Consider the following 12,500-nt stretch of genomic DNA (forward strand, 5'->3'; position numbering starts at 1 on the left):
TACACACACACACACACACACACATATATATATATATATACTGTATTATATATATATATATATAATATACTGTATATATATATATATATACTGTATATATATATATATATATACTGTATATATATATACTGTATATATATATATATATACTGTATATATATATATAATATATATACTGTATATATATATATATATATATACTGTATATATATATATATATATTATAAAATCATAAATACCAATAAATTTTCTCAGTTTCTCAAATTAGTTCTTTCAACCTATGCGGCAATTCCAAAAGCAAAATGCTATAAACCCAAGGGCTCCAATAGGGCAAAATAGCCCAGTGAGGAAAGGAAATAAGGTAATAAATAAATGATGAGAACAAACTAACAATAAATCATTCTAAAACGAGTAACAACGTCAAGACAGATATGTCATATATAAACTATAAAAAGACTTATGTTAGCCTGTTTAACATAAAAACATTTGCTCCAACTTTGAACTTTTGAAGTTCTACTGATTTAACTACCCGATTGGGAAGATCATTCCACAACTTGGTCACAGCTGGAATAAAACTTCTAGAATACTATGTAGTATTTAGCCTCATGATGGAAAGGCCTAGCTATTAGAATTAACTGCCTGCCTAGTATTACGAACAGGATAGAATTGTCCAGGGAGATCTGAATGAAAAGGATGGTCAGAATTATGAAAAATCCTATGCAACATGCATAATGAACTAATTGAACGACGGTGCCAAAGATTAATATCTAGATCAGGAATAAGAAATTTAATAGCCCGTAAGTTTCTGTCTAACAAATTAAGATGAGAATCAGCAGCTGAAGACCAGACAGGAGAACAGTACTCGGAACAAGGTAGAATGAAAGAATTAAAACACTTCTTCAGAATAGATTGATCACCGAAAATATTGTAAGAATTTCTCAGGAAGCCAATTTTTTGTGCAATTGAAGAAGACACAGACCTTATGTGTTTCTCAAAAATAAATTTGCTGTCGAGAATCACACCTAAAATTTTAAGTCATACAAATTTAAAGAAACATTATCTATCTATCTATCTATCTATCTATCTATCTATATATATATATATATATATATACATATATATACACATATATATATATATATATATATACATATATATATATATATATATGTAGTACTGTATATTCCATTTTCTACCAAATAATGAAAAGTATATATGTATTTATTTTCTTCCTAATTCTGATATGTAAGTAAATATTATAGATGTTTCATTATGAAATTTATTATGTTATGGTTGAATGTTTCTGTACCCCTACTGCTGATGGAATTTTGTCTTGAAATCAATTTATTTTCTTTTACTTCAAAGTCTTTATTGCTGTTAATGTGTATTAATGAAGGAAAAATTAAGAGCTGTTTACTTTGTAATTTTGTAAGTCACTTAATATAAAATATTTTTTCACCAGTGTAATTAATCTGATATCATATATTTCGATATCCTGTAACTAGGCCTTACAGTATAGTTAGGTTTCTATATACAGGGCCATGGGCAGCAAAGTGATTTAAAAGGGGGGTGGAATTGTAACTGGTGGAATAGGGGTGAATGTAGGGGTGGGAGTTGGGCGTCACTAGGAACTTTGCCCTTGGGCAGCAGTTAGGTTTGTGAGGGCCCTGTAAAAAGTGCTATATATATATATATATATATATATATGGATATATATATATATATATATATATATTCTTAGGGTGCTGATAAATATTTTATTCATGTATTTTATTTGTGTATTTTAGAGATGTAAGGCAAGTTCCACTCACGTAGGATTAAGTAATGTATGTAAATTCAAAGACATTCGTCATTTATTTAATTGTGTTTTCATTCAATATCATATATGTAAAATTATGTTATTTTGAAAAATTAACTTTTTATTTCACTTAGTTTTGTCCAAATAACCATATAGTAATCTTTAGGTATGCTGTATTGCACACGGAGTATAAGCACGAGGGGTTACATAATTTCTTATGTTTCCATGTGGTTAGAAAAGACATGAAAATTCTAGTTAGTTTTATCTTTTTTTTTTTAAGTTACGAGAGGAAGGTGGGTGGAGTTAGCTGAGAGAGAGAGTTACCTCACCACGTACGTTGCTACCCGTCCTCGACTTGACAAGTTAGCAACTTTGACGCCGTAGCCCTGGCCCCCAAGATTCAAGACAATGTCCTGGAAGGTTCTAGATAAATTAATTTAATATATATAGAACCTAGCAATGCATAAGCAGCAGAAGAGATTCAGCCTATCCCTTTGAAAGAGCCAACGTTTGCCATCCTCTCTCCTCTCAAGTGTGTAAACTGTTTTCGTCTTAAACATGAATAAGCAATTTCTATCCAACGTATAACATGTATAGTGTTGTTCAAATGGAGGTGATAATATTGGATTAGTTAAAAGTGTAGTGTGTTAATGTAAGTACATTTTCTCATATAAATTTTTGTAACTGGCCCTGTGAGATTTAGATTAAACAGTGAAGTATATTAATTTTGCTTAACCGTTCTGTAACATTGTGTGAACCAAAAGACATAAGTTTAACAGTTATATATATAGAAATTTCATTAGTGGTTAATCATTAGTGTTAAAGTGTTAACTCTTTTCACTAATTGTCAAAATTAAATATTTTCATAAATCAATTCCAGTAAAAACAAGGGATTGTATTTTTTTCTCAAACTGTCTTTTTATTTTTGTCTTAATCTAAGACTCTAAGGTTTAGTTCAGATTTAATACTTCAAGTAATTTATTTTTTGGTGTTAATTCTTTTGAGTTGCAGTTGATTTTTATAGAATATATTTATTTTTGTAAAGTGTGTACTGTATTATTTCGATCACCAGTACTTGATACAGTACCTTGTTCGCTATCCCTGACTAAGAACCGAAGTAAGAGGTTGGTTTTAGAATAGTTCAAGTAAAGTAATCACCTAGTTTTTGTTTTGAGTAAAATAGGAGACATAGATATTCAGTGTTCATATATGTTGCCATCTGGGAGTTGCATATTATTCTCAGAGCATAAGGTATTTTCTCGTGTGTATCAGATTCATATAAAGCAAAACAGGTGAGTTTTAGAGCTCGGGAATTCACGTAATTCACCAGCCGTAATATATATTTTATTTTTTGGTGCTCAGATCTAGGGATCAATCGAGGCTGTTTTAAATATTAGTGATAACAGGGCCGTGTTCTGATTAAAGGTTTGAACAGTTTAGTGCTGATAGGATTCTGTGTATTGTTAGGATATATTTTTGGAGAGGTATAATTTTTTGTAAAGTATAAGATGGCACGGTTGAATGTACAAGAGTTTTTTAGAAAACCCAATTATTCAGGAATTGTTGGAAGCTAATGTAACTAAAGCTCAGTGGAACTCTATTTTAATGGAATGTGGTGGGCATGAAATGAGTGGAATGATTAAAGCCCAAATCAAGTGTCTAGCCTTAGAAGTATTGATAAACTCAGGAAAGTTGTCGGGAGACAATATTGTAGCAGCTCGCGAACTGTCGATGAAGGCTGAAGCAGAATTTGTAATGAAGCAAGTATCAGCTGACCTAGGAAGTGAAGGAATGAAAGCAGAAAGGAATGTAGAGGCTAAGATTTGATGAATTGCAGCAGAAGAGAATTTGATTAAGTTGAAGATGATGGTAGAATGGGAAGAAAGAGAGAGAGAAGAGGCAAGAGAAATTGTAAGACGAGAAGAATAAGAGAGAGAACGGGAAGAAAAAGAGAGAGAACAGGCAAGAGAAATTGCAAACCATGCAAGAGAAATGAAAGCAAGACGATAAGAAAGAGAGAGAGAGAACAGGGAGAAAGAGAGAAAGAAGAGGCAAGAGAAATTACAAGACGAGAAGAAAGAGAGAGAGAACAGGAAGAAAAAGAGAGAAAAAAGGCGAGAGAAATTGCACAACATGCGAGGGAGTTGGAGCTGTTGAATGCTCGGGTAAGGTTAGCAACGCAGACAGAGATGACCCCTGCTATGCATGATCCCGTGTTTAATGTCTGGAATGCACAAAGGTTAATTCCAAAATTCACAGAAGAAACTCCTAACGAATTCTTTGATCATTTTGAAACTGTCGTATCGACAATGGAATGGCCAGAAGATAAATGGCCTGTGTTATTGCAGCGTGTCCTTATTGGAAAAGGACGCAGTGCGTATCTTGCCTTGTTTCAGGACCAGAGGAAGGAGTATCAAGAAGTTAAAAGGAGCGTGCTGCAAGTGTATCAGATGACCCCTGAATAAAATCCTTCATGTAAGCACTTTGACTGAATTCATAGACTGAATGCACAACCTCTATTCTAGGCCTAAGTCCATATACAACTGTAAAAGAGGGAGCGAAATAAGATATTCTTTTTTACTGTGATGGGTGGCCATAAGCTTTTTACACTTTACAGTCATGCGTCCCCCTTCGTGTTCTAGTACGCTTTTACAGTAGGGTGATAAGCATAACGGCAGTGCATCAGTGGCTCTAGCAACTTCTTCTGAAGGTGCTTTAGTAGTGACAAGGAGCCAGTATCCTTTATCCCCGTTTGTATTAGCATTTTCAATACCCCTTCCTAAAAACAGATCCTTTTCTTCATCGGAAAGTTTACGAATTCTACCAGTGGGAATGTTCTTAGTCATAACTGTTGCATACAGGGAGTTGAAGTCTAAATAAAGGATGTAAGAACTTTGGTGGAGATCAGGATTAAATGATGGATTTATTTCACGGTTGTTGGCAGTGAATGATTGACGCACCATAGAAGTGAACACCTCCCCCCCCCCCCGCGAAACATTATGCCTGATTAGATTATACAATTCCTCATCATAGATGTGATCCAACTCAATCTTGCTAATCTTAAGAAAGCTGTTGAAGGTGTAGGATGGTAGTGAAACAGTGTGGTAAATCAAGACCGTACTTATCATAAAGTATGAAGTGCCACCAAATGAGAATATCCCCCAATAAAGCTGTGTCTACAATGAGGTAAAGTAGAAGAAAATCTTTCAGCATTTTACATTTGCTTATATCCCAAACACGCTGAGCCCGTTTATATTCCTCCTCTGATACATCGCACGCCTTCAGCTTGGTGTAAAATGCCGATTTGGGGGGCAAGTACGTTTTCTTGAGTTTTGCAAGACTGTCTACTGTATGTAGTCATAGCAGAAAGGTAATTTGCCTTGAATGACCTCACCCCGCAGTTTGCTATCCCTAATACTCCTTAAGCCAGCCTTCCTTCCATCCCTAAAATATTCGGAGGCTAAACTATCCAAAGAAGATCCTAAAACGGCTAGAGAGTCGAGGAAGACTAAATTATTGGCGGTCATTCGCTGAATTTTAAGCCCTTGCTTCGTTATGATTTTAATGTTGACTTTAGTTTTCAATTCCTTAAGGATAAGACCCAGGTCGTTAACTAGAATTGTGTGCGAAAACGGGAGTCGAATTTTAAGTTCGCGACACGCTAAATTACAACGCGCGCAGTAAGCTTCAATAAAGTTATTCTTGAGTTTGGTGTGGTCATGGTGTCTGTGCTTGTCGCGGTTGTGTTTGAACAACGTCTTACACAGCTGGCATACAGTCTGCTGTTGGAAAGTTCTTTCATCCTCGGCCGACATATCAATGGGGAATGTTTTCCACTGTGATCTTATCGCCGCCCAACAATCACTAAGATCTGACAGAAAGTTATCGACACAATCATTCCCGCAATAATAACTAGAGTCGGCTCTTTCCTTCGCTATCTATAATGATATAGCAATAAGCTATTGATTCGTGTATGGTCTCCACACCATAAGCCCCAGGGGATTTCTTCAAAGCTGATTCTAAGTCAAAGACGCAAATATAAGAAAACTTTTGCGTCTTATGGGGGTTTCTAAATCTTACTGTGCTCCCACGAGGGGGAAAACTCAGCGCCACTGACAGGTCGCAGGTAGCTTCATGCTGTTTTTGTTGGTCTGTTGTTGCATGCTGTGATAGGCAGTTATGGCAGAAATAAAGGGGGTTGGAAGGCTTTGCCCTAGCAAAATTTTTCACAAAACGGTGAAAATCTTTAATGAGACAAATATGGTCACCACCCATTAGTAGGAGGGGGACAATAGTTGGGAATATTTAGTTCCACGCCTTGCCAACTGAATGATATACTTCCCATCCCTCCTCTTTCCATTTCATATATGTAAATAGAGAGTTGATTCATTAACTCGAGGCGTGAAATGTCCTCCCACTGAATAGGCATGGCAATCTTGTGGAAGTTAACATATTCGGCCAACGAGTATTTAGGCTTTGTTTAGACATCCTATAGGCAGCCAGAGACTGAATAAAACAGGAATTCCCAATTACCGAGGGAATAAAGACGAAAACCCCACCACGGACATCATTTTTAGGGTAAAGGGGAGCACCCAACCCAGCCATTACCGCCTGGCAGTGGTAAAAAAGTTTGAAGATGTCAATGCCTTCCACTCCCCATTAATTCATTGACTATTCGAGGGAACTTAGAATTTACCGCATCCTCCCATTCATTTACAAGGTCGTCAATTTCACTAGCATTGATAACCGTGGCCGGGAGCTACAGCTCCATAAGCGTATTTTCCGGTTATTCCTTTGCTAAAATTGTGTTTTTTAATTATTGAGGTCAAAAGACCAGCGATCTTAGCAGAAGTTTTTTTTTTTTTTTTTTTTTTTTTTTTTTTTTTTTTTTTTTTTTTAAATACCGTTCTAAAGAGCCCCGTATATCATTACTATGAAATGTAAAGAATAATAGTGGATTGCTCACCGAGGGAAGTGTGTATTCCTCTTGTACGTACATCTTGTCGAAGGCTGTCTATCTTCTAACAAACTTCAACATCCGTCCTAAAGTGGGCGTCGTCCCTGCTGTTACTGTAGGTAAATCTGGTAGGTTGCTTGTGGTGGATGTCGAAGCAATCCCCTGAGGCGGGAGTTCTTCGAGTAATTTGCGGGTGTTTGTTAGAGGGGTGCTCATCCCCGGGGTGTCCGAATCTGGGGGCAAGTATGCAGTGGATGTTGAAGCAATCCCCTGAGGTGGGGGTTCTTCGAGTAATTTGTGTCTGGTTGATAGCACTGCAACAAGAGATTATACGGTTTTTAATTTACTTGATGTTCTAAAGTCGAATTAAAATTCCTTTCTACATCCAAATCGAAAGATATTAACACCTCACATTACATTGTGTATATTAATGTCTGGTTTGCAATAAGAGAAAATAGGTTTTTAATTTACTTGAAGTTCTAAAGTCAAATTAAAAATACTTTCTACATCCAAATCGAAAGATATTAACACCTCACATTACATTGTGTATATTAATGTCTGGTTGGCAACAAGAAAAAATAGGTTTTTAACTTACTTGAAGTTCTAAAGTCAAATTAAAAATACTTTCTACATCCAAATCGAAAGATATTAACACCTCACATTACATTGTGTATATTAATGTCTGGTTGGCAATAAGAGAAAATAGGTTTTTAATTTACTTGAAGTTCTAAAGTCAAATTAAAAATACTTTCTACATCCAAATCGAAAGATATTAACACCTCACATTACATTGTGTATATTAATGTCTGGTTGGCAACAAGAAAAAATAGGTTTTTAACTTACTTGAAGTTCTAAAGTCAAATTAAAAATACTTTTTACATCCAAATCGAAAGATATTAACACCTCACATTATGTTGTGGATATTAATGTCTGGTTGGCAATAAGAGAAAATCGGTTTTTAATCTACTTGAAGTTCTAAAGTCAGATTAAAAATCCTTTCTACGTCCGAATCTAAAGATATTAACCCCACATAGCACATTGTTTTTATTAAGTAATTCTTACTGGCTAGTTTTTTTTTTTTTTTTTTTTCTTTTTTTTGAGCAGGTGTGTTTCACTATCATCGTGTTTCCTTTTCCGATCCTTCCCACCTGAAAAGTAATGCGAACACAGACGCTTACTACAATGTAATATTGGGTGTCGCAAACAGACTGAAATTTCATAGCACAATCGCAGTCACTTTCATGAACAAATAAATTTAAACCATCTGAACTTTCACTGTAGATTCATATTTACCTCCTCGCCCATTTTCCATGTTGCTAGGGGATGGGGCAGTTTGTAGGAAAGCATGTGTTCAATTACGGGGCTACCCGCGAGATGTAGCAAATCGTTTTGACAACGAGAGGCGTGGCCTAAGTTAGGCCTAGGTGTGTGTGCGTGTTCGACCTAGTAGATACTGTATATATACCCTCCTCCGAGGCATAATCTAGTCATAAGGGAGCAGAAGGAACTCGAGGAAGTTTAAAATGTCGAGATATAACGACACACACCTCTTGGGGGAGGAATTGCCCGATTTTTCTGAGAGTAAGTACTTCCTTGCATTTTTGCTAGAACTGAAGTTAATAAAAAACTTATAGTGGCGCAAATAATTTTTGATAAATAAAACGTAGTGTGTGTGTGTGCGGCAATAATTATTTTGGATGTGTGTGTGTGTGTGGCAATAATTATTTTGGATGTGTGTGTGTGTGTGTATGTGTGTTTGGCAATAATTATTTTGGATGTAATAATTATCAAAGTGTTTCTTCCTAACAGCTTGGGAGGTCCCCCTCTTAGATGAAGGTCAAATCCGTAATTCACAGCAGTATTACGCAGAACTCCGTTGTAAACTTCACGAATCCCGTCGGAAGACGGTGGAAGACATTGGGAGGATGGAACGGCAGTTGGTGAGCGAAAAGATGAAAGCAGGAGGCGGATCCCAGCCCGAAACGTGCCCCCTGCTTTTGCAGGGAATAAAAATCCAATACGAAATAAGGAAGGGTCTGCGGGGAGTTGCGGAACAGGTGGCTGCATTCGAAAGTGAGCAGAAACAAATGATGGAGATGTGTCCCAAAAAAGAAGACGTCAACCCCATGGGGGAGGGGGGAGGTCATCCACATACCTACAACAGCCTCAAATGAAACTTGCCTCTCCGAATCCTTGCTTACACAACCAATAGCAATGGTAGATGGAAGGGCAACTCCGGCGGATTCCCAGGTGATTGCCATCGCTTGTGAGCTCGAAAAAATGGAGAATGAAAAGTAGTCCAGAAAAAATGTGAAAATCCGCGACAGTCTACGCTCGGCATTAGACACGCCATTTAAAAAATGCGGTAAAATACCGCAATTAAAGTTTGTTACCAAATCGACAATGATTTTGCTACTGTCAAATAAATAGACATTATTTGTAATGTTTTAATGTATGTATTCCATGAATTCAAATGTATGATTTCCTTAATAAAAATCTAAGAAATGTTATGTTTCTATTATCCCTTACTTCATTATGAATTGGCCTAAGGTAAAATAATAATGAAAAAAAAAATAGGTTTATTCTAAGGGACAGAGTTGAAATGACAGTAGTACAAGACCGGTAGTGGAGGAGGTAACATATAAAAATTAATACTTCAGACATTGAATATGCTCTGGAGAAAATGTTAATGCGTGAAGCACAGGTTTACGGGTGTGTACCCAGTGACCATTTGGTCGGCTTCAGGTTACCCTTGATAAGGACAAAGCCCATCATACTTATTGTGAATGCCCTACCATCACATCAGTATCTTGAAATCGAGCACTGGGTTGTATCTATAATACAGAAAAGTCCTGTAGAAGACATTATATTTTTTGCCCCATTAGACATGCGGCCAGAAGATCATTCGGAATACTTTACTGATTTTCTACGAAGGTGTTCTACCATGAAGTGCTTCATAAATATGCGAGTGCAAAATTACAATTCGGCTTTGTGCGCATTCTTCTGCCTATATTTTACGCATAGTGTAAGTCTAAATGGAGTTTTTGCTGCCCTTAGGAAACTCAGGGAGCATTTATCCACCACCGACTTAAAGGAAAATGACGTAACAGTGTTATTATACTATCTTCACCATTCAAATTCAAGACCGTGTATGTATATCTGGAAATATACAAAACCTGAATTTTCAATGAAGATTTGCCAAGTGCTAAAGAAACGTACAGTAATTAAAAAGGTTTTCCGACCGCTTTTGAGCGTGCAAAATGTTAGCGTTTCAAATGAATGTTTTTAGCGTAGGATTTTTTCCCCACTAAATGCTATGTAATTATTCACGTAATGTTATTTTGGATGTATGCTTCGTATAATAAAAGAAACTAAGCTGTTTATTATCCGTATATCTTAATGTAAAGGGAAGGCGAAAGGCTTTATAACAAATGGACTGAAAGATCAGAGAGAGAGAGAGAGAGAGAGAGAGAGAGAGAGAGAGAGAGAGAGAGAGAGAGAGAGAGAGAGGGGGGGGGGGGGTTAAAACAAATGAACAGAGAAATGGGTATTTTTCCATAGGCCTAAATTGAAAGGAATGTGGTCAAGGGGGCGGTGACGGAATGGGCCCTGCCATTGTCACCGAGTGGGTTTTGTAATCTATGATTTGAAGGCAAATGGTCACTTTCCCATAGGGCCTCCCACAGAGAGAGAGAGAGAGAGAGAGAGAGAGAGAGAGAGAGAGAGAGAGAGAGAGAGAACGGGCCTCGTTTGCACACAAGTGCATGTCTTATAATAATAATAAAAAAAAAAACTGTGTGGTCGTTAGGCTCAATGTCAGTGCCTAGGGACATATATATATATATATATATATATATATATATATATATATATATATATATATATATATATATATATATATGTATGTATGTATATATTCTTACGAAGCTGGACTAGCAAAAGAGTAAATATTTTATTCATGTATTTCACTTTCCCTTTGCCTACTCATACATCGAATAGTCTGGCATATTCTTTACAGATTCTCCTCTGTCCTCATACACCTGACAACACTGAGATTACCAAACAATTCTTCCTCACTCAAGAGGGGTTAACTACTGCACTGTAATTGTTCCGTGGCTACTTTCCTCTTGGTAAGGGTAGAACAGACTCTTTAGCTATGGTAAGTAGCTCTTCTAGGAGAAGGACACTCCAAAATCAAACAATTATTCTCTAGTCTTGGGTAGTGCCATAGCCTCTGTACCATGGTCTTCCACTGTCTTGGGTTAGAGTTCTCTTACTTGAGGGTACACTCGGGAACACTACTCTATCTAATTTCTCTTCCTCTTGTTTTGTTAAATTATTTAAAGTTTATATATGAAATATTTATTTTAGTGTTGTTACTGTTCTTAAAATATTTGATTTTTCCTTGTTTCCATTCCTAACTGGGCTATTTTCCCTGTTGGGGCCCCTGGGCTTATAGCATCCTGTTTTTTCCAATTAGGGTTGTAGCTTAGCAATTGATGATAATAATAATAATAATAATAATAATAGTAATGATAATAATAATAATAATAATAATAACAATAATAATAATTTGTGTATTTAAGAGAGGTATAGCCAGTTCGTAAGATGAGTTCCACTTTTGTCGGTTTAAGTAAATGTATGTAAATTACATAAGACTTTCGTCCTTCATTTAATTATAATTTCATTCAATTCAATGTATGTAAATTTACGTTATCTTTAAGAATTAACTTTTTAGTTCATGTAGTTTTCTTACGAAGTCTTATGTAACCTCGTTAGGTATGCTGTATAACCCACACGAGGTATGAGCATGAAGGATTACGTAATTTTTATGTTTCCATGTGGTTAAAAAGTGCATGAAAATTCTCGAATTAGATTTACTCTTTTTTTAAGTCATGAGAGGTAGGTGGGCGAAGTTAGCTGAGAGAGAGTTGCCTCGCAAGCAAGGTTAGTACCCCTTCTTCAATTTACTACGTTGGCAACCATACACTGCTAGACCATGTCCCCCACGCTTCCAATAGGCCGAACTGGAAGTTTCTGGAGTAATTAAGTCAATATATGTAGCCCCCAGGAATGCTTAAACAGCAGAAGAGACCCAGCCTATCCCTTTGAAATAGCCAACGTCCACCAGCCCTCTCTTCTCTCAAGTGTGTCCTCTCAAACATGAATAAGTGATTTTTTAATCAACTTATATTGTGTATAGTGTTGTTCAAACATTGGTGAAATTATTGTATTTTAATTCAAGTGTAGTGTGTTAATGTAAGTATATTTTAACACACATTTTTGTAACTGTCCCTGTGAGATTTAGGTTAAGCAGTGAAGTGCATGAAAAATTTTGCTTAACCAGTCTGTAACCTTGTGTGAACCAAAAGACGTAAGTATAACAATTACGTATATGTAAATTTTTCAATGGTTTATTTATTAGTGTTAAAGAGTTGACTCTTTTCATTAATTGTCAAAATTAAATATTTTTGAAAATTAATTTCCAATGCAACGTGTGATTGTACATTTTTTCAAAGTGTCTCTCTTTGTCTCAATCTAAGGTTTAGTTCAGATTTAAATTTCGAGTGATTTGTTTTTGGTGTTAATTTTCGTAAAGTGTGTATTATTTCAAGCACCAATATTTTTTCTGTGCTTTTCTCGTATTCCGTGACTAAGAACCGAAGTAAGAGGTGAGTTTTTGAATAGTTCACATAAATAATCACCTAGTTGTTGTTTTGAGTAAGCTAAGAGACCTTTGGATAT

The sequence above is a fragment of the Palaemon carinicauda genome, chromosome 14 (assembly GCF_036898095.1).
Source record: "Palaemon carinicauda isolate YSFRI2023 chromosome 14, ASM3689809v2, whole genome shotgun sequence".
In the NCBI taxonomy this organism is placed as follows: domain Eukaryota; kingdom Metazoa; phylum Arthropoda; class Malacostraca; order Decapoda; family Palaemonidae; genus Palaemon; species Palaemon carinicauda.